Here is a 21062-nt window from a genome sequence, read left to right on the forward strand (position 1 = left end):
GTTATTTTGGCAGTTTCGCCTACAGCCATGTCGCCTGGCTGTGGCTACTTATCACATCCCGTGTTGGGGAAGAAATTTTTGCCCTATTTTTTCACACGACCGTATCGCACGGTTGTGTTGCATCCTGTGGTATGTGCACGGCCTATGGCACACCCGTGTGCCTGGCCATGTAGTTTTGAAAAGCCTGTGCTCAATGATTTGTTTAGCATGTTAGATTTTAAAAACTAAAATTTAAAGAAAGGAATATTGTTAGTGCTCGGGTTGCCTCCCGAGAAGTGCTTATTTAAAGTCTAAGCTAGAATTACCGTGTGAGTATACTTAAAGAGATTCGTGGAGCCATAACTCCTCCTTGTCATCTTTAAATTTCTCACCGTTGTAAGGTTTGAGGCGATGTCCATTTACTTTGAAAGTACCTTGCGATGGGTGACTTATTTCTACGGTGCTGTATGGGAAAACTGTTTTGACTACGAATGGACCTGACCATTGTGATTTAAGCTTCCCAGGGAACAATTTGAGTCTCGAGTTATATAATAGTACAAGATCTCCAACTTCAAATTCTTTATTTTGTTTTAACTGAGCATCGTGGCGTTGTTTCGTTGCTTCCTTGTATAGTCTTGAAGTTTCATATGCATAGGTTCGCCATTCGTCTAACTCGTTTAACTGGATCAACCTGTTTTCACCTACAAGTTTGGGATCAAAGTTTAGAAATTTTATAGCCCAGAATGCTTTGTGTTCTAACTCAAATGGTAGTTGAAAACTTTTTCCATAAACGAGTTTGTATGGTGATGTTCTTATGGGGGTTTTAAAAGCAGTTCTATAAGTCTATAATGCATCATCTATTTTCATTGCCCAATCTATCCTGTTTAATCCTACCGTCTTTTCTAGGATACGTTTAAGTTCTCGATTTGCCACTTCGACTTGGCCACTAGTTTGAGGGTGGTAAGGTGTAGCTGTTCGGTGGCAAACTCTATATTTCTTGAGGGTCTTTTCAAATTGGATGAGTCCCCCTATCGCTGATGATTAATCTAGGTGTTCCAAATCGAGAGAAATTTTTTTTAAAGAAACGTACCACTACTCTAGCATCGTTTGTAGGCAGAGCTTGGTTTCAACCCGTTTAGACATATAATCGACAGCTACTAAGATGTATTTATTTCCAAATGAACTGGGGAATAGACCCATGAAGTCGATACCCCAAATACCAAATATTTCACATGAAAGCGTATATGTTTGAGGCATTTCATCACGGTTAGAGATATTACTTGTCCTTTGGCATTTGTCACAAGAAATAACATACCTGTTGGCATCTTTGAATAAGGTGGGCCAATAAAAACCTGATTCAAGTATTTTTTGTACGGTCTTATTTCCACCATAATGTCCTCCAGCTAGTCCTGAGTGGCAATGTTCCAAGATTTTTAATGCTTCTGTTCTTGTAACGCATTGCCGAATGACTTGATCTGTACATATACGGAAAAGAAAGGATCTTCCCAAAAATAGTTTTTCACATCAGTAAAGAATCATTTCTTTTGCTGATGTGTCAACCTATTGGGGATAACGTTAGCGGCTAAAAAATTCGCGATGTCTGCAAACCAAGGTACCTCCTAGTTAGAAATAGTAAAAAACTGTTCTTCAGGGAACGAATCATTTATTTCCACTTCATCTAGCTCTTTAGTATTTGAATTTTCAAGCCTGGATAAATGATCAGCTACGAGATTTTTTGCTCCTTTCTTATCTTGAATTTCCAAGTCGAATTCCTGCAATAGCAAAATCCATCGAATGAGACGAGGTTTTGCATCAGTCTTAGTTAACAGGTAGCGAAGGGCAGAATGGTCAGTATAAACGACAACTTTAGACAATATTAGATATGAACTAAATTTATCGAATACAAAAACCACAGCTAACAATTCTTTCTCCGTGGTGGTGTAGTTCTCCTGTGCAGCTGTCAAAGTTTTGCTAGCATAATAAATAGGTTGAAAGTGCTTGTCCCTTCGCTGTCCCAAAACTGCACCTACTGCAAAGTCACTCGCATCACACATTAGTTCAAAAGGTAAATTCAAATCAGGTGCTATTATAATTGGAGCATTTATCAATTTATCCTTTAGAGTATTAAATGCTTCTAAACATTCCTGATCCAAATTAAAGAGCATATCTTTTTCTAATAATTTGGTCAAAGGGTTAGCTATTTTAGAAAAATCTTTAATAAATCTTCTATAAAACCCAGCATGTCCTAAAAAACTTCTAATAGCCTTAACTGAACTAGGAGGAGGTAATTTTTCAATGATTTTGACTTTAGATTTATCAACCACAATCCCTTTACTAGAAATTTTATGTCCTAGCATAATATCTTCTTGAACCATAAAGTGACATCTTTCCCAGTTAAGTACAAGGTTCGTTTTCTCACATCTTATTAGAACTCGTTTTAAATTTTTAAGGCAAAGATGGAAAGAGTTACCGAATACCGAGAAATCATCCATAAATACCTCCATGATATCTTCTACGAGTTCATCAAAGATAGCCATCATGCAGCACTGGAACGTAGTAAGAGCATTACATAATCCAAAGGGCATTCTTCGATAAGCAAATGTACTGTATGGACATGTGAATGTTATTTTTTCCTGATCTTCAGGAGTTATTGGGATTTGAAAATAGCCAGATAGTCTGTCTAAGAAGCAGTAGTACATGTGCCCTGATAGTCTTTCCAACATTTGGTCAATGAATGGCAATGGGAAGTGATCTTTCCTCGTGACATCATTTAGCTTCCTATAGTCAATGGAAACTCTCCAACCTGTAACTGTCTTAGTTGGAATTAGTTCATTCTTCTCATTGGCTACCATAGTCATGCCTCCTTTCTTAGGAACAACCTGCACTAGACTTACCCAAGAACTGTCAAAAATAGGATAAAGAATTCCAGCATCTAGAAGTTTAATTACCTCAGCTTTAACAACTTCTTTCATGTTGGAGTTCAATCATCTTTGAGCTTGCACACATGGTTTATATTCATCTTCCATTAAAATTTTATGGGTGTAAAAAGAAGGGCTGATCCCTTTAATGTCAAAAATTTTCCAAGCTATGACCTTTTTATGTTCTTTTAATACTTGGATTAATTCCTCTTTCTCCTTAGGTTGCAAGTTAGATGCAATAATAACTGGTAATGTAGAATTATTTCCAAAGAATGCATATTCCAAGTGATTTGGTAATTGTTTGAGTTCCAGTTTGGGAGGTTCTTCAATAGAGGGTTTTTGCTTAAAATCATCATTCCCTTTAATGTCCTCATATTCTGCTTGTCTTTGGGAAGATTCATTGAAGTTTAGTTTAGCTTTTATTTTAACTGTCTCGGAATCATTGTCATCTATCTCCTCTCCTTGGGCATGGCACAGTTCCAACGTGTCCTTATGTATGACTTCCTGAAAAGAATCTTGAGCAACATGATCAATAGAGTCAATAAAATAACATGAGTCATCCTATTCCCTAGAAAATCTCATGGCATCATAAATTTTAAAAACGATTTCTTCGTCACCTACTCTAAGTACCATTTTACCATCACCCACATCAATAACAACCCTAGTAGTGGCCTAAAGTGGACACCCTAAGATTAAAGGCACTTCAACATCTTCATCCATATCAAGTACAACGAAGTCAACAGGGAATATAAATTTATCTACTTTTACAAGTATGTCCTCTATAATACCCCTAGGATATTTAATAGATTTATCAGCTAGTTGAATACTCATTCTAGTGGGTTTAGGTTCCCAAAACCAAGTTGTTTAAACATTTTATATGGCATCAAATTAATGCTAGCACCTAAATCAGCTTGTGCCTTATCAATGTTAAAACTACCAATTAAGCGGGGTATAGTAAAACTTCCTGGATCTTTTAGTTTGGTTGGCAATTTGTTTTGGAGTATAGCCAAACATTCCTCATTAAGTTCCACTGTAGATAAGTCTTTAAACTTCCTTTTGTTTGTTAGGAGCTCTTTTAAAAATTTTGCGTATGTAGGTATCTGCGATATAGCTTCAACAAAAGGTAAGTTAATATGTAGTTTTTTAAAAAGTTCAAGGAATTTACCAAATTGTGCATCCATGCGGTCTTTCTTCAACTTTTGTGGGTATGGAATTGGTGGTTTATATTCCTTTGGAATTGGAATGTCATTGCTTTCGGGTTTTACCTCCATTCTTTTGCTTCTATCAGCTTCTTGTTGTGGCTTCTTTTTTGATTTAGCTAACACTTTCCCACTCCTCAATGTAACTGCTTTCACATGTGCTTCTGGATTGGGTTCGGTGTTACTAGGTAGATTTTCTAGTGCTGTTTCTGAAATCATCTTAGCCAGCTGTCCAATTTGAGTTTCAAGCCCTTGGATCGATGCTTGTTGATTTTTGAGTGTCGTTTCGGTATTCTAAAAATGAGTTTCTAACACTGAGATGAATTTGGTTAGCATCTCCTCAAGGTTCGACTTTTTCTCCCGCTGGTATGGTGGTTACTGAAAGCCTGGAGGGGGTGGTGGTTTCTGATTTCCTTGGCATCCTCATGAAAAATTAGGGTGATTCCTCCAACCCGCATTGTAATTATTTTTATAAGGATTATTTTAAGATCGAGAATTATTACCTATGTAATTTAACTGCTCATTCTCCATGTTGTGGCCATAAGGTGGGTATTCTGAATTGCTCGATTCACCCTCATTTGCTTCGCACTGCATTACTGGGTGAACCTGAGAAGAACTAAAAAAACCATCAATTTTCTTATTCAAGATTTCTACATGATTAGAGAGCATGGTGACCGAATTGATGTTATAAACACTGACTATTTTTGTTGGCTTTGTCCTTATGACTTGCCACTGATAGTTATTCAGTGACATCTCCTCTATAAACTCATAAACATCTTCAGGTGTTTTATTATTGATGTTCCGCCAGCAGCTGCGTCAACCATTTGTCGAGTCGAAGGATTCAGGCCATTATGAAAAATTTGAACTTGTAGCCAGAGTGGTAACCCATGGTGCGGGCATCTTCGCAAAAGGTCCTTGTATCTCTCCCATGCATTGTAGAGTGTCTCTAAATCCATCTGCACAAAAGAAGAGATATCATTACGTAATTTAGCCGTTTTAGCTGGCGGAAAGTATTTTAATAGAAACTTTTCGGTCATTTGTTCCCAAGTAGTAATTAACCCTCGTGGTAATGAGTTCAACCACTGTTTAGCTTTGTTCCTCAACGAAAAGGGAAACAACCGAAGACATATGCCATCATCAGAAATGCCATTGATTTTAAATGTATCGCAGAATTCCAAGAAATTCGCCAAATGAGCATTTGGATCCTCATCCTACAAACCATCAAACTGAACAAATTGTTGTATCATTTGAATTGTGTTAGGTTTCAGTTCAAAAATATTTATGGCAATAGCAGGTCTAACTATACTCGATTCAGTTCCTGTTAAAATAGGTTTAGGATAATCATACATAGTGCGTGGAGCAGGATTCTGATTTATTGGATTAACAGCAATCGCAGGCGGTATCAGGTTTTCCAGATTTTTAGCCATCTCCTTAGTTGTGGTTTGAATATCGTCCTCTTGCTCGTTCTCTATGTATCTTAAGTTTCGCCTTATTTCTCTTTGGTTTCTGCGAACTGTGTGATCGATCTCATTGTCAAAAAGTAATGGTCCTGACGGGTTTCTTCTAGTCATAAACTATAAAAACCTGCCAGAAAAAAGGAAAAAGAAGAATTAGTAATAAAAGTTAGAATAAAATTTAAATTGCAGTAAAATTAAATGGCTAAAGTAATAAAAATCGAGTGTTCCTAATATCTTAGTTCCCCAGCAACAGCGCCAAAAACTTGATACGCTTGATATTCATGACAGGTTTTAAATATTTATAATGAATCGTTCTTGAAACTAACTATTATCACGATGAAGGCAAGTGTACCTATCGAATAGTAGTATAGTTTTAGCAAGACCGGATTGTCAACCCAAAGGAACTAAAAGTACTAGTAATGACTGCCTTTTTATTATCTAGCCTAAGAATAATAGGGTTTGTTTTAACTAACTAATTAACTAAAGTAAGAATTCACAGAAAATAGAATTGGGGAATTACTTTTGGAAAGACGATTGAATTAAGACAATACATAAGGAAAAATCCACCTAGACTTCACTTGTTACTTGACTCTGAATCGGATGATTTATTCATTTGACTTGATCTTTCGAGACTAACAACGTTTAACCCTAGGTTGAATAATTGAAATCTCTTTCCAATTAACTCCCTAGGGTTGCATTAACTTGATCTATGGATCCCCTTATTAGGTTTCACCTTAATCTGACAAATTATGACAAATGTACTCTTAATTATGACAAATGTACTCTTAGACAGTGTCTATTCCTCCTCTGAATAAGAGCTTAACTTGAATCAATATCCTGGAATATCAAAAAAAGAATTAAGCATAATTAAGAACAAGTCAAATATTTATCATATAGTTCAGATAATAATAACAAGATCTGTCTTAGGTTTCATTCCCCTTAGGTATTTAAGGGTTTTAGTTCATAACTAAAAAGGTAAACATCTCAAAAGAATAATGAATACAAAACATAAAGAAAAACCCAAAACTCCTGAAGGGAAATTGAGGGGAGATCTTCAGTCTTGATGATGAATTCGGCTTCTGAGATGGATCAAACGACTTTCTTGAGTAGCTTCCTGCTTCCTCCTTTGTGGTCCCCCGTCTAAGTGCCTCCTCAGGGGTTTAAATAGGCTTTGGAATGCCTAAGAGCCCTCAGAATTGGCCTTTTCTGAATTGGACTAAACTTGGACTCGGCAGGGACACGCTCGTCTGCGGTTGCTTAAGGCCGTGGTCAAGGCTGTTAAATGGGCACGGACGTGTGATCTACCCGTGTAAATTGTGCTTTGACCTTGCCAAAGGGACACGGCCGTGTGACACGCCCGTGTGAGAAAGTCCAGGCCGTGTTGTTTTCCCATGTGGGTCTATTTTCTCCATTTTCAGCCCATTTCTCGCTCTTTTTATTCTCCTATGCTCTCCTAAGTATAAAACATGAAATTAAAGGATTAGGAGCATCGAATTCACCAATTCTAAGGAGAAATCATCCATAAATGTGTAGAGCATGGGGTAAAAATATGTATAAATTATGGTTTATCAAGGATTTATCTCAGACGGGTAATCCGATTAAGGACTGAATTTAGCCTGGACTGGCAATTCAGATCCGAGCTTATGAGAGCAATTGTTGTGAAAAAGAGATTTAGCCTAGACGGGTAATCCCAACATTGCTCTATGAGTTGCTACTACGGGGGATTTAGCCTGGATTGGTAATCATGCTGTAAGATATAAGGTTCATGGGAGTGTGTACTCGAGATGATCACTTGTATGACTTGATGGTAAATGGCTATTCATCGAGATTTTCTGAGAAATTCAATGAGAATTAACATGCTAAAATAAAGAATGGGAATATTGAATTGATGAGCTCATCTAAGACTAATGACATGATGTATTGTTATGAGACTAACTTGATGATTGAGTGCATGTGATAGGGAAACTATTTCATGCTTGTTGGAATTATTGCTTAATATTGTTGTATGCTAATTAACCGGTAAGTTTACTTTCCAGTTATCCAGACTTACTAAGCATATAAATGCTTACCCCCTTTTCTCCTTTCCCCTATCTTACAAAGCTCGTGGACTCGTGAAGATTGGAAGACTGTTGGAGAATCAACACACTATTGACTGGTCCCGCTTTGGTATATAGATACTTTTATTTTGTTTAATGGCATGTATAGAGTTTTTGGTTATTTTGTTATATGTGTCATTTGGCTAGCCAATGCTAGGGCCTAAATGGTATACTTATTTTTTTTGTTTACGGCCATGAGATATGGCTCATATTGATGTAGGTTGTAAACCTACTATTGATGCATGTTTATGTTTAAATGTTTCATGAGATATGATGATGAGGTTTATTATGAATGGATGCTCTATATGGAACTTCATAATTTGAGAGTGGACATAGTATACAATGATATATGGCTATAATATGGCCTAAGTATAAAATGTGCTATGGTAATCCCTAATGCAAAAAGGATAATTTAGCATGTACTAATCTAATGAGATGAGGTTAGAATGCAATGAGTCATGTTAAGGTTGTTCAAGAGTATAATTAGGCCATGTTGCATATCATTGAAATCTCTAAGTGTGTATGGATGATAGAGGGTGACCAAAGGCTTGGAAAATAACCCTAAAATAGTCTACACGGGTAGACACAAAGGCATGTGCCTAGGCCATGTGTGACACATGGATAGCCCCCATGGGCGTGTTGCTTGGCCGTGTGTCCCCTGCACCTAAAATTTTACGTCAGTTTGCATGGTAGTAAACACACGGACAGAGACATGCCCGTGAGCCCAAAATAAATGATGATGTCATAAATAGAATGTTCGAGTTTTTGGACACCAGCATGTCTAGGTCGCTTGAAGGACACGGGTGTGCACACGGGCGTGTGCTTTGCCTGCACATGGGCATGTGCTTTGCCTTCACACGGGTGTGTGAGGCATAACCCTAGAAAGTTTACTAAAATTTTCTATTGTACTCAGTTTAGTCCCAGGTCGCTTTTAATGTATGTTTTAGGTCTCGTAGGCCTATAATAGAGACACTATGACGTTGCTTGATTGGTTTTAAATTAAAATGAAATTTTATAACCCGTATTTTTTGAAAGTGTCTGAGTGCATGTCTGGTAACGCCTTGTACCTTGTCCCCGTCTTGGGTACGGGTAAGGGTGTTACAATTATTGCCAATAAGGTTGATTCAGAGTAATCCCAACCTTCTACATGAATATCGTAGACATTATACTTGATTTTCTATCAAAATATCTTTGCCTTAGCATTCTTAGTTGAGTGTTTCTTACTTTATATATTATTTACGCAATAGTTCTCGTATTTACAATTCTATTATCACCTTTGCCATAGCAATTCTAATTATTTACCCATCATTGCATATTTACCTTATTTTTTTTCCATAACATTTCCTTCAGTCATTTACTATAACATTAACTTGACCCTGTTAAGATAACTTGACCAATTTTGTGCCTCAATCCAATTCTCATGGGAACAATACTCACTTACCTCTTTATTACTTGAACCAACGTGTATACTTGCACAAAGATCGCACATTACACATAATAGATGACAAAAGGAACTACATAACACGTTGGCCAAATGGAGCCACAATGAACCAATAGAGTGATGATAATGGGTGTGAGGGCAATGAGTACTCATACAAACCTCTTTATGAGTCAAACAACAAAGACAATGATATATCCAAACACCCAGATGAATATCTTTGTGATTTGCATAAGATTCCTTAATGTGAGATTGTTGAGCTGTCCAATTTTTAAAGATTATCAAACATGTCAGACATGATGGAATAGATGAGGAAAATGCTCCAAGAGATATCTAAGGCGTTACCTCAAAGGGAAGAGGTCGTGCATGATGTTCCCAACCTTGATCCAGAGGACCCTTATTTTATTGTTGACAAACCTAAATTAGACAATAATAGTTAACAAGAGTTTTGAACTAGAGATCATGGGGATGAATTGAATATGTCTGAAGTAGTCTCTGATCCAATTGACATAGAAACAACCACATCAATAGATCTATCCTACGATGTAAAAGTAGAAGTAACCACTAATATGAAGTTTAAACCAATTTTGAATGAAGGTGCAGAAGAGCCAATACACTTTCCGGCCATAGAAGAGAAGGAACTAGCTAGAGAGATCGATAAGTTTGATTCATTCTCATCTTACAAGGGTAACAAAGCTTGAGTGACCAAAACTTCACGCGACATGGAAAAGAGGAAGCTCGAGGCAATAATACCTCAAAAAACAAGTTGGGTTTTGCTTGGATTTGGTACCAAATGGCTCGTAATGTGGATCTTGCGGCGGTCGAAAATAAGGCAACATTGTTGGAAGCGAAAAATGGGTTGTTCATATATCTCTACATCAGAACAAACTTCGAATCAAAGTGTCGAGAACTAATTAGAAGTTCTTTTCTGGTGCCGACACAGATCATCCTGGGTTTTTAAGAACCTATATTTCTGATTTTAAATTTTGTTTTAATTTTTTTCTTCGTTTATTTTAGTTGCATTTATTTTTCCCATAGCAGGTGTGGAAATTAAGGAGTGACAAAACCGAAAGAAAAAAAATCAAAGAAACCAAAAACTGGGTTCAATGTTTTGAATCACATCGTAATGTCGTGACATCCTAGACAAAACACACCTTGCAACGTTAAAGGCCAAAGTTCATCTAAATATTTTTAGATGTTTTTTCATCCATAATCAACCCTTTTTATTTTTCTTTTTGATTTTATATTCTTTACATTATATTTTTTTTTGTAGAATTTTTCCTTTTTAGGTACTTTTCTGTCCGCTTGGAACACACAAATTCCAAAATTATCATAACAATAAGAACCTGGCCTATTCAGGGGAGTTTTCTTATTTGCACTTTAATTATTTTAAATTAAGGGAAATGTATGTTCTAAAGTGTGGGGGGAAGAGCATAGGATTAGTTTGTGTGTTTTTACTTTGTTTTAGTTAATTGTTTATTTGCTATAAAAAAAGAAAAAGAAAACAAATATTATTGTTGCATGGTGCTTAGATTATATTAATAATATGAATAGAGATTGAAGATAATATAACATGTAATGGTTCTAGTCAAGCAAGAAAATTTTTATTGATATAAGATTATTTGATTATTTTTTAGGGAAATTGATTAGGTTACCTTGTTAAATTGCATAATAGATTGAAGTACCTAAGTAAGAATGTTTGATGATGCCATATGAGATATATGTCTTTTAGATAGTCGTAGAGACATGAATGCTTGAATTGATTATTATTCATTCAATTTAATTCGAAGCATGAAAGAAATTGTGTATGGTGGGATGCTTAGGGATGACCTAAGACATTATTTGAATAGTCAGTTCTCAAATGACCATACCTTAATGTTATAAATCCCTAGTCTCCTTATTTGAGCCTAATAACTCCTTTTTGATGAACCAACAAAATTGAAAACCAAAGACCACACATAAAACTTGAACTTTTCCCTATCTTTGGTCTTTTAATACATTACAAAATAGATGTCAGACCACTGATATTGAGGGTTTATGTAGATATATTACAGTGGTTTAAAAGAAAGAGTAAAAAAGGAAGAAACAATGTGATACAGTGATTATAGGTTGAGCAAAAGTGTGTGAAAAAGAAAAACAAAATAGAAAAAGTCGACAGTAAATGTAACAACCCGTTTTTAGTTAAATCGGAATAGTGGTTTCGGGACCACGAATCTGAAGTCAAAAAATATATTTTATTATTTTATTTTGGACAACATGATAGTATTACCGTATAAAAATTTCATTAACAAATTTTACAGTTTACATGCTCAATTTGATAAAAAAGACTAAAGCGCGTAAAGTGTAAAAGTGGAGTTCTATGGGCTGAAGGTATTAAATAGCTATAGAACTCTAAATTGGAAGTCCTTATATGGTAATTAGACCATAAATAGTGATAGTGGATGTACATGGCTTGACAATTGTGTAATTTTTAATGTTTTTAAAGGTAAAATTAGTAAATAGGTAAATAATGATAAAATTAATCAAATGAAACAAAGCCATCATCTTTTGTTCATCTTTCTCGACCGAAATTAAAAGGAAAGAATAGCGACGGGAGATTGAAGTTTCGACAACCCTATTTTCCCTTGCATTGGTATGTATTTTTGTCCCGTTTTTGATGATTTCTATGTTTTTGGGATCATTGTAGCTTAATCTAGCTAGCCCGGGGACTAATTTGTGAAATTGTTAAACTATTAGGTTTTTCCATTGATGAGTATACATGAGCTTTGATGTTTGGTGGTATAAAATGGATGGTTGTTAGATAAACAACTTTTGTTAAAAGATTTTTGATGAAATTGTCAAACGGGATTAAATTAAAAAATAAAAAATTATACATGGTGAAATTTTGAAATAATTGAAATATAGGGCATTCTAGGGACCAAGTTGATATTTGGCCATAGTTGGTTGTGATGGAATTTTATTAATTTCCATTTTTATGAGTTAAGGACTAAATTGCAAAGGAATTAAAAGTATAGAGGTAAAATAGTAATTTTTCCAAAATATGGTTTTGGGCTAAATTGAATAACTTATATATTAAATTGAGTTAAATTTATCCATATAGATCAAGACAAATCTCGTACGGAGTTAGATCGGGGCAAAGAGAAAATCCTAGATTAATCGCCTTCGTATCTACGTACACTCATCGAGGTAATTTCGTGTAATTAAATCATGTTTATATGTTTTTAATTGATATATATGTGTTATGAATTGTAATTCATAATTACTGAGTGCATATCCAATGACGTACGATGATTATCGAGACCCGTTTGAACCTTAAGAATTCGTAGGATACAAATGACATGTCATTAGGGTTACATGATTTGAGTACTGGTCCTAAACATCCTATCGATGGCTAAGTTCCTGCATGTGTTGCGGATACTCCACAGCTCCTATGAGCAGTATCGTGTAGCTATGTTCCGATCCATATCTTGTGTGAGCATACCGATTTATAGCTTGTGAGAGCATACCGATCTACAGCTCGAGTGATTATACTGATTCACAGCTCGTATGAGCATACATTAACATGAATTGATAGATTACAGTTATATGAATGAGCACATTATGTGTGAGCTATCTCGGTATCCAACAGTATTCTAAATGGTTCAACAGGGAATACTCTGATATGAAATGGTAAGGTTTCAATACAAACCATTACCGGGACACATGAATTACATGGAAATGTAATTACATAGTATATGGAAACATGAAATGGAAGATACATGTATATAGAACTTGATCAATTGTTGTGTTCATCCATGTTTATTGGCTTATCTATATATTTACATAGATAACATGGTTGGTGTATATGTGCTTAGTTTTTTGGTCAAATTGTGTTAGGATATGCTTTGTTTACTTACCTATTATATGACTAAATAGTAAGTTAAATTCTATGTTATATGAAATTACTAAGCTTAAATGCTTACTCTGTATTATTTTCTGTGTTTTATAGTGAACCGAAAGCTCGTTCAAGTTGGAAGCTTGTTGGAGTTATATCACTCTATCCATCTGCTCTTTTGGTACATTCAGTTGTTTAATTTTGGTTATAATGGCATGTATAGATATTTTGGCTAATGTTGGCCTATATGTTTTGCTGCAAATATGACCATTTATTTTGGCCTGTGATTTTGCACTTTAATAATGAGATGAACTTGATATATGGTATGTGAATATTAGCTTTCTAATGGTTGATGTTTGGAATTAATGTGTTATGTCATTTTGTTTAAATGGCTTATATGGTTTTAGATGTTAGTAGTTGAATGACATAATTGGTACTAATTGATAGTTTGTGGTAAGTTAATTCAATAGCTTGAGTTGATGCAATTTTGATTATAATTTAGTTGATTATTTTGGCCAAATGAATTACATAATTGTACATGTTTATATTTTGTCATTTGAGGTGCCTAAGGGCATATTGGTTGTATGACATTATACCCTATGAATATGACTTGATTATGCATGATTTTAGTGCATTGTTATGGCTAGTTTATATATGCATTTTTGTTTGTAGGTAGATGACAAGTTGGGTGAGAAAAATGACTTATAAAATGACCTATTTTCGTCCACACAGACAGAGACACGAGGTGTATCTCCACCGTGTGTCACACATGGCCAGGCGACATACCCGTGTGTCCCCTGTAGCTTTCAAAGGGTTGCAAGTTAGGCTGTTACATGGTCTAGCACACGGACTGGCACACTGGCATGTAGGGTTATTTTGAAGGGTACACAGCCTGGCACACGGGCGTGCGACTTGGTAGTGTGACCCAAGTCAGTGAGTTACATGAGCATGGACACGTGTTGGGACACAGCCTTGTGTCCCTATTACGAATGCCCACACAGCCTGAGACACGGGCATGCCTCTTGGCCAAGTGAGTCACACGGCCTGGCCACACGACTGTGTGACCCTCACAGTGTTAAAAACTTTTACTATTTTCTAAAAAATTCTCTGAGTTTCTGATTTAGTCTCGATTTGTTTTAGCACATATTTAGGGCCTCAAAGGCTTGTTTAAGGGACCACATGTATGTTTTGAACTAGAGTTAATATGTTTGTTGATATGATATGAAATATTTAAAATTTCTATCCGTTTCTATTGTAAACTCCGATAATGCTCTGTAACCTTGTTTCGGCAACGGATACAGAGGTTAGGGGTGTTCCAATAAAAATGAATGGAAAAATTATCGAACAAAAGCACTATGACTGAGAAAAGAGTAAAAAGTCAAATGACAAAACAAAAAGTCACAAAAGTGAGAAAACTCAGTCATCAATGCACCAAAACTCGTTAAGCTGACCATAGTTGCTAGTAGTATATTGTACCTTCCTAGTAGGTGAGAGAAGGAGACAAAAGGTGGTAAGCTTGGATGGGACATTAAGGGGGAAGAGAGGGAACAATTTCATGTGCCTAACTATTTTTAGTGTTTGAACCATTTTGAGCCATATTTTTCTTTGAACTCATACTGTCCTAAGCCTCAGTACGTTTCAAGCCTAGAAGACCAATGTGACTTAGGCATTCTCTATGCATAATCTTTCAGAATTGCTAACAATTTTATTTAATGAATATTTTTTATTCACATGATTGTGTCTGCTACACATCTACATGATTTATGTTAATGGTGATATTGTTAAACATTTGGTCATGGGAATTATTTCTAATTTGTTAGTAATGTAACTTTGTATACTAATCCTAATTTACTTTAAAAATTTTCAAGGTATCGAACTATCAAGATTATGTTACATGTGTGATAATAATTTTTATACATTTAATATTTGACAACCATGTTTATAGTAGTAATGAAATCGAAGGAATGCCTTCTTATTGCATGCTATGTGTTTAGACTTAGTTTGCTTGAGGACAAGCAAAAAGTTAAGTGTGGGGGAGCTTAGGTATGAGGTTCTTATTTACGTCCATCTTCACTAACTTTAGCTTGTTTAAAGAAAGAAATTAAGTCATTTTCGTATTAAATTTATTTTATTTTTCTTTTTCTTTTTCCCAATGTAACAGCCCGTTTTTAGTCAAATCGGAATAGTGGTTTTGGGACCACAAATTCGAAGTCAAAATATTTATTTTATTATTATTTTAATATCTTCAGCATGATTGAATGATTGTGTGAAAGTTTTGTTTAAAAATTTTATTGTTTGATTGGTCAATTTGATAAAAAGGACTAAATCGCGTAAAGTGTAAAAGTTATGTTCTATTAGTTAAAGATGTCTAATAGCTATAGAACCTTAAATTTATGGTCCTTATGTTGTAAATAGACCATTAATTAGATAGTGGACGATAATGGCTTGGCATAATTGAAATTTTGAATTAATAATAAGGTTAATTTTGTCATTAGTAATTAAAGGTTAATTAAATAAAACAAAAGCCATTAATTTCATTCAATTTCTTCCTTAGTCATTTGTAACATGAAGAATAGCCATTTTTAGGGCTTGATGTTCGGCCAAGCTTTGTATGCTCAATTAGGTACGTTTTTTATTTTGTTTGTAATGATTTTTGTGTTTTTGAGATCGTTGTAGCTTAGTCTAACTAGCCTAGGGACTATTTTACAAAACTATTAAAGTTTTTGAATGATTCCATTGATGAATACATGTGTATTTTCAAGTTTCTTGATAGATTATAAATCCTTGTTGATAGATATACAAGTTTTGTTAAGTGATTTTTAGTAAAAATGCAAAATAAGGATTAAATTGAGAAATGTTGAAACTTTTTGATTGAAATGTGAAATAAATGAAAAATATGGGCTACTAGGGTATAATGGTAATTTGGCTAAGCATGGGTGTTTTGAAATTTGCATGAATTTTTTAGTTGTGTAACAAGGACTAAATTGTAAAAGTGTAAAAATTTAGGGGCTAATATGTAAAATAGCTCAAATGCGCATTTTGGATTGAATCGAATAAATATATGATTAAATGAGTTGAATTTGATATTATATAGATCACGAAAAACAAAATTTGGAATTGGATCGTGGAAAAGATAAAGTACTCGACTAATCGACTCGTTTCGTTGTTTCTGCATTCCAGGTAAGTTCGTATGTGATAAATTTCAATACAAACATATTTTATATAATTTGACATTGCATAAATAGCAAATACGAGACTGTGGATATGAATGATAGTGTTTCGACGATGATTTGACATTTGAAATCCCGGTTGAACTTTAGGAATAGTTTAGGAAGCTAGTGACATGTCATTAGGGAATTGGCTTCGGGCAATGATATAGCACTTCGGGTGCGAGTTATACCGATTTGGATTTGGGCCATGCATATCAGCTGATTTGGCTTCGGGACATGATATCAGTACTTCGGAGATAAGTTACCTTGATTTGGCTATGGGCAATGGTATAGGTACTTATCGTGTGAGACCCTTGAGTATCCGACTTCTATTCCATATGGTTCAATGGGTAAATGAAAGACGAGAATGTGTATGAGATTGATACGAGATAGTACAGGTATGTGCAAAACTATTTTAGCATTGAATTGAAGAAACGATGCTGAAAGTATATAATTTTGTGAATGAGTATTTGAAAGGTTTGATAGCTAATGTAAGCTACATATTGGACTATTCATATTATTGAATTATGTTTATGTGATTGCAGTAAGTTTATTTCATTCGAGCTTACTAAGCTTTATAGCTTACATCATTTAATTTTCTATGTTTTATAGTGATTACAAAGCTAGCTCGGATCCGGGGATTGTCGGAGATCGCTCCACACTATCCACCTATCTTTCAGTATCTATGAACTTGGTATTTTAAGTATATGGCATGTAAAGGTATTTTGAGTCATTTTGAATATAGGTTGATAATGATTTTGGTTATAACTTGTTAATGAATTTGGCTATATGAATTGGCATTGTAAATGTTTATGTTTGGTTTGTAAAAATAGCCATGAGATTTGGCTTAATTTGGTGGATTTTGGTTATGTGCATATATGTTTATATATTGTTGTTATGGTGAGCTCATGAATGGATATATGAATGGCTTATATTATGAGACTTGTGGATATTGATATAGTAAATGTTAAATGTTTGATATTAGATTTGAATTGTGCTTGTGAATTGGTGCAAAAAGATGAATGTTTGGTAAAAGCTTAGTTAGTTGATTTTTATATGTTTTTTGTTATGTTTTGATTGAGTAAAACATAAGTTATAAGCATGTTGGTTGTTAGTATTGGAAATGATATGAATTAGCCTTAATTGTGGCTAAATTAGATGTTCATTTATGCTTTGAATTGGTGCCACTTGGGTTGTGTAGGTACATGTAAATTTGGGTGGCAAATTGGCTTGGTAAGTAGCCTATTTTTGTCCACACGGGCAGAGACACGGGCGTATGTCTCAGCCGTGTGTGACACATGATTATGTTACACGGCCATGTCTCCCCTAGTGTAGTTTTAGAAATCAAGTCAATATGCTCCATAGGGCCTCACACACGGGCGTGTGACTCGGCCGTGTGGCATAAGTCAGTATACCCTACATGTTTGGCATGGCCTAGTACAAGGCCTGGCACACGGGCGTGTGTGGCCATTTTTAGGGCCCACAGGCTAGCCACACTGGCTTGTGTGTTGGCTGTGTGACCCAAGTCAGAGAGTTACATAGGGTTAGACACGAGCTGGGACACAGCCATGTGCTCCTATTTTGAATGTCCACACGACCTATGACACGAGCGTGTCTGGTGGCCATGTAAGATACACGTCTTGGTCACACGGGCATGTGTCCCCTGTTTTGAGGAAAATTTTTTAAGTGTCGTAAAAAATTCTTGAGCTATCAGTTTAGTTTCGAACCACTTCCAAAGTATGTTTAAGGCCTCGAAGGGTCGTTATAGGGACATTATACTTGAGTTTGATTAATGTTTGTATGAAATGTGAATTTATATGAGAATTAAATGTTTAAATGTGTTGTAAGTCCAGCAATGCTCTGTAACCCTATTCCAGTGTTGAATACGGTTGAGGGGTGTTACACCCAATATATGTGTTTCAGTTTGTTGAGGACAAACAACAAGTTAATTGTGGGGGAGTGATCTGCCATGAATTACACTAGTATTTAAATCCTTTTTACATTAAAATTATCAAAGTGTAAAATAACTTCTTCCACTACTTCGACTGAAACATAGATCCCATCTCTGGTCCACAACGAAAGGCTCCTATCACACAGATTTCTCATTTCGCTGAACCCCTATAAAGAAACACACACATGGTTAGTGGCTCCAAAATCGATAACCAAGTTGTCAATTGATTCTTCCACTAAGAATGCTTCAACCACAAAGAGTTTCATACCTTTTCCCTTTTCAGCTAGGTAATCCAAATACTCTTTGTAGTTTGATCTGAAATGCCCTTTGTTAGATTATTGGTACACCCCATCGTGCAATGAAAAATTATTTCGGCGATCATCAGCCATGGATCCATGTACAAGGAATTAATCTAGTTGAAACAAGGTTTGAAATACCTTTTGAAACTTAAAAATGACATGTAAGTTTGTTGATAGGATACCTTTCAGAGATATCGATTCTAAGCCGCAATAATAACGTCTCAGCCTTTACGTAATCCGCCCAATCAAAGAGCGAACAACAAAATTCTCTTAAACTTTTAAGAGAGAATTTTCAAGAACAGCTGCTAGACCTTTTAGTTGTGTGTTTGAGTTTTTGGTAACCCTAACACATCAGGGATTTATATTCCTTTTATTTTTTATTTGATATCACATATTAGGAAAAAAGAAGATTATTCCCTTATTTTTAAAGAAACAAATGAAAAGTCAAAACAAAAATTATATTCCTTCCAAAAGAATATCAATTTCCATGTCTTTTCATATTTTGACAAAAATTATTATTATAATTTTTTATATTAATAATTTCAGTAAACTATATTCAATTAATATTTTGTATGAATCAAATTTATATATTAATTCTATCAATGTTCTTTATATGTGTACAACAAGCTTGTACATATAATATGTTCAATATTTAACTACAAATTAAATTAATTCAATAATTAATTTAATTCACGAGACAACTAAATACAATACCAAATGTATTTGTATTTTATTCGCTTCAACTATAGGGTCTGACCCTGTAGGCTCTTGTAATGTTAGTAGTAATTCTAGAACATTTCTAATATTACAAGCAATGAGTAACACCTAGCAATGCATCATTGCTACTTAAGTTACAAGAAGTCGTGATTCGACATAACCTTTTTGTGATAATCTTTTCATATTATATCAATTTATCCTTAATATCTAGATTGGATGTAACGCCCCAAAAATATCTTATATTTATTTATCGTATGTTTGTGACACAAATGTGTATTTGCTTTAGTGGTTATGTGTTCTGGGAGTGTCTAAGAAGTCTTGGGTTCAAGTCTTGACTTGGGCAAATTTTGACATTTTTATAAATAAACCCCTATCTCTAGTCAGTAGGCTAAAAAATAAATCTTGGAAAAATATGTCAGAATGAGCCTGTTGGTCTGGTGGATAAGTGGTGTGTTGGAGTGCTAGGGGTCTTGAGTTCGAATCCTTGTACATGCAAGGGGGATGTTTTTCTTGTACATGTGTCATGAAGGAGTTTGAAATGTGGTAAAATTCTGAGTATTTGAGGAGTGTGGGGATGTTGTGGCTGATTTTTAGTAGGATGTTGAGGGAATTTCGGTTGTTAAGGGAGTTGGGGATTGAGGGAAGTGTTTTGTAGAGATTTGGATGGAAGAGTTTGGATAGAACCGAAACTTGTAGTGGCAATTTCGACTACCCTCTCTCATTCCCCAATTTTCTGATAGTTTTGCCTCTTCTGTTTTTGGTTTTTCTCTCTGCTTTTATCTTTTGTTCTTTTTTTTTTCTTCCTAAGCCGAATGATAACTGTTTCTTTTCCCAAATCTTGGTTGCTCCTAATCTTTTGATGTTTTGAATTTATTCTCTTTGCTGCCGAAATGCTGCCAAAATTGCTACCGAAAGTTCTTTCCCCTATCACTTATTTTCTTTTCCTATTTGCTTCCTTGTGTTCATTCGTTTCGTGAGTAAACGTATGTTTACGTGGTACGGTAAGTTATGTTTCTACTTCTTGTTTAACTTTTGTTTGGTTAAGTGGTTTAAGGGGATTTTCTGTTGGTTGGTTAGAAGTTGCCCAAAGGGCTGGAGGTCTCTGATTGATGTCTTAAATAGGCGAAACCTCCCTCTTTACTCGATTGAAGGTAATGTTGTTGTGAGTTTAACGCTTGGTCAACTTGTGTGTATTCGATTGAGTAAATGTTTAAGTGAATAATTGGTGATTGTTTGGTCAAGTGTAGGTTTCAAAGACTTGGGGCAGTTTTCTCAGCAAATAGAAACCAGTTGTGTAAACATAACTCCGGAATTGGAATTTGACAAAAGCCAAAATAGGTGAATTTTGACGCCACACGAGCGTGCGATTGCCCGTGTGGTAGTCCGTGTGACCGAACATGGGCATGTGATCAACGAGGCTGGCTATGTGTAATTCGTAGGCCGGGCTGAATTGGGCCGTGTGGACCACATGGGCTATGGGCCCTACACGGGTGACCACACGAGCATGTGGGAATATTGGGCCAGGCCGTGTGATCCACACGGCCAAGGCAATTTTGGGCCATGTGGGCCACATAGGCGTGTGGGCCCACATGGGCATACAACATGGGCCTGTGGGCCCATTTTTACTGTTTGACCTTTAAGGTTGCACGGGTCACCCGAGTTGACTGTGGACCTACTGTAGGGTCGGTAAGCTTACCTAGACCCCTAACGGACTGAAATAACTGTATGACTGTTATGGATAAGTATGATGATGTTTCACTGATTTGATACTGTATGCCTTGATTACATTCATGATATTATGTTATAGCATGTCATATTTGTATATTGCATTGCATTAGGTTAGGGGCTTATATTATTTGGAGGAAGTGTACTGAAAGGCCTCAACCCTAATGTACTGGCAGTTCAGCTGCAAACTACTGTTTAGT

The 21062-nt window shown here is 35.4% G+C and overlaps 1 non-coding gene across 1 annotated transcript; it reads left to right on the forward strand.

The window, feature by feature from the left end:
* The first annotated feature begins 4978 nt into the window (after positions 1 to 4978).
* LOC121230127 (small nucleolar RNA R71) lies at positions 4979 to 5085 on the forward strand. Its single transcript, XR_005928079.1, has one exon. It is a non-coding gene; the product is annotated as a small nucleolar RNA R71 (small nucleolar RNA).
* The last annotated feature ends 15977 nt before the right edge of the window (positions 5086 to 21062 follow it).

This window comes from Gossypium hirsutum, chromosome A05, assembly GCF_007990345.1.
Source record: "Gossypium hirsutum isolate 1008001.06 chromosome A05, Gossypium_hirsutum_v2.1, whole genome shotgun sequence".
NCBI classification, from domain to species: Eukaryota; Viridiplantae; Streptophyta; class Magnoliopsida; order Malvales; family Malvaceae; genus Gossypium; species Gossypium hirsutum.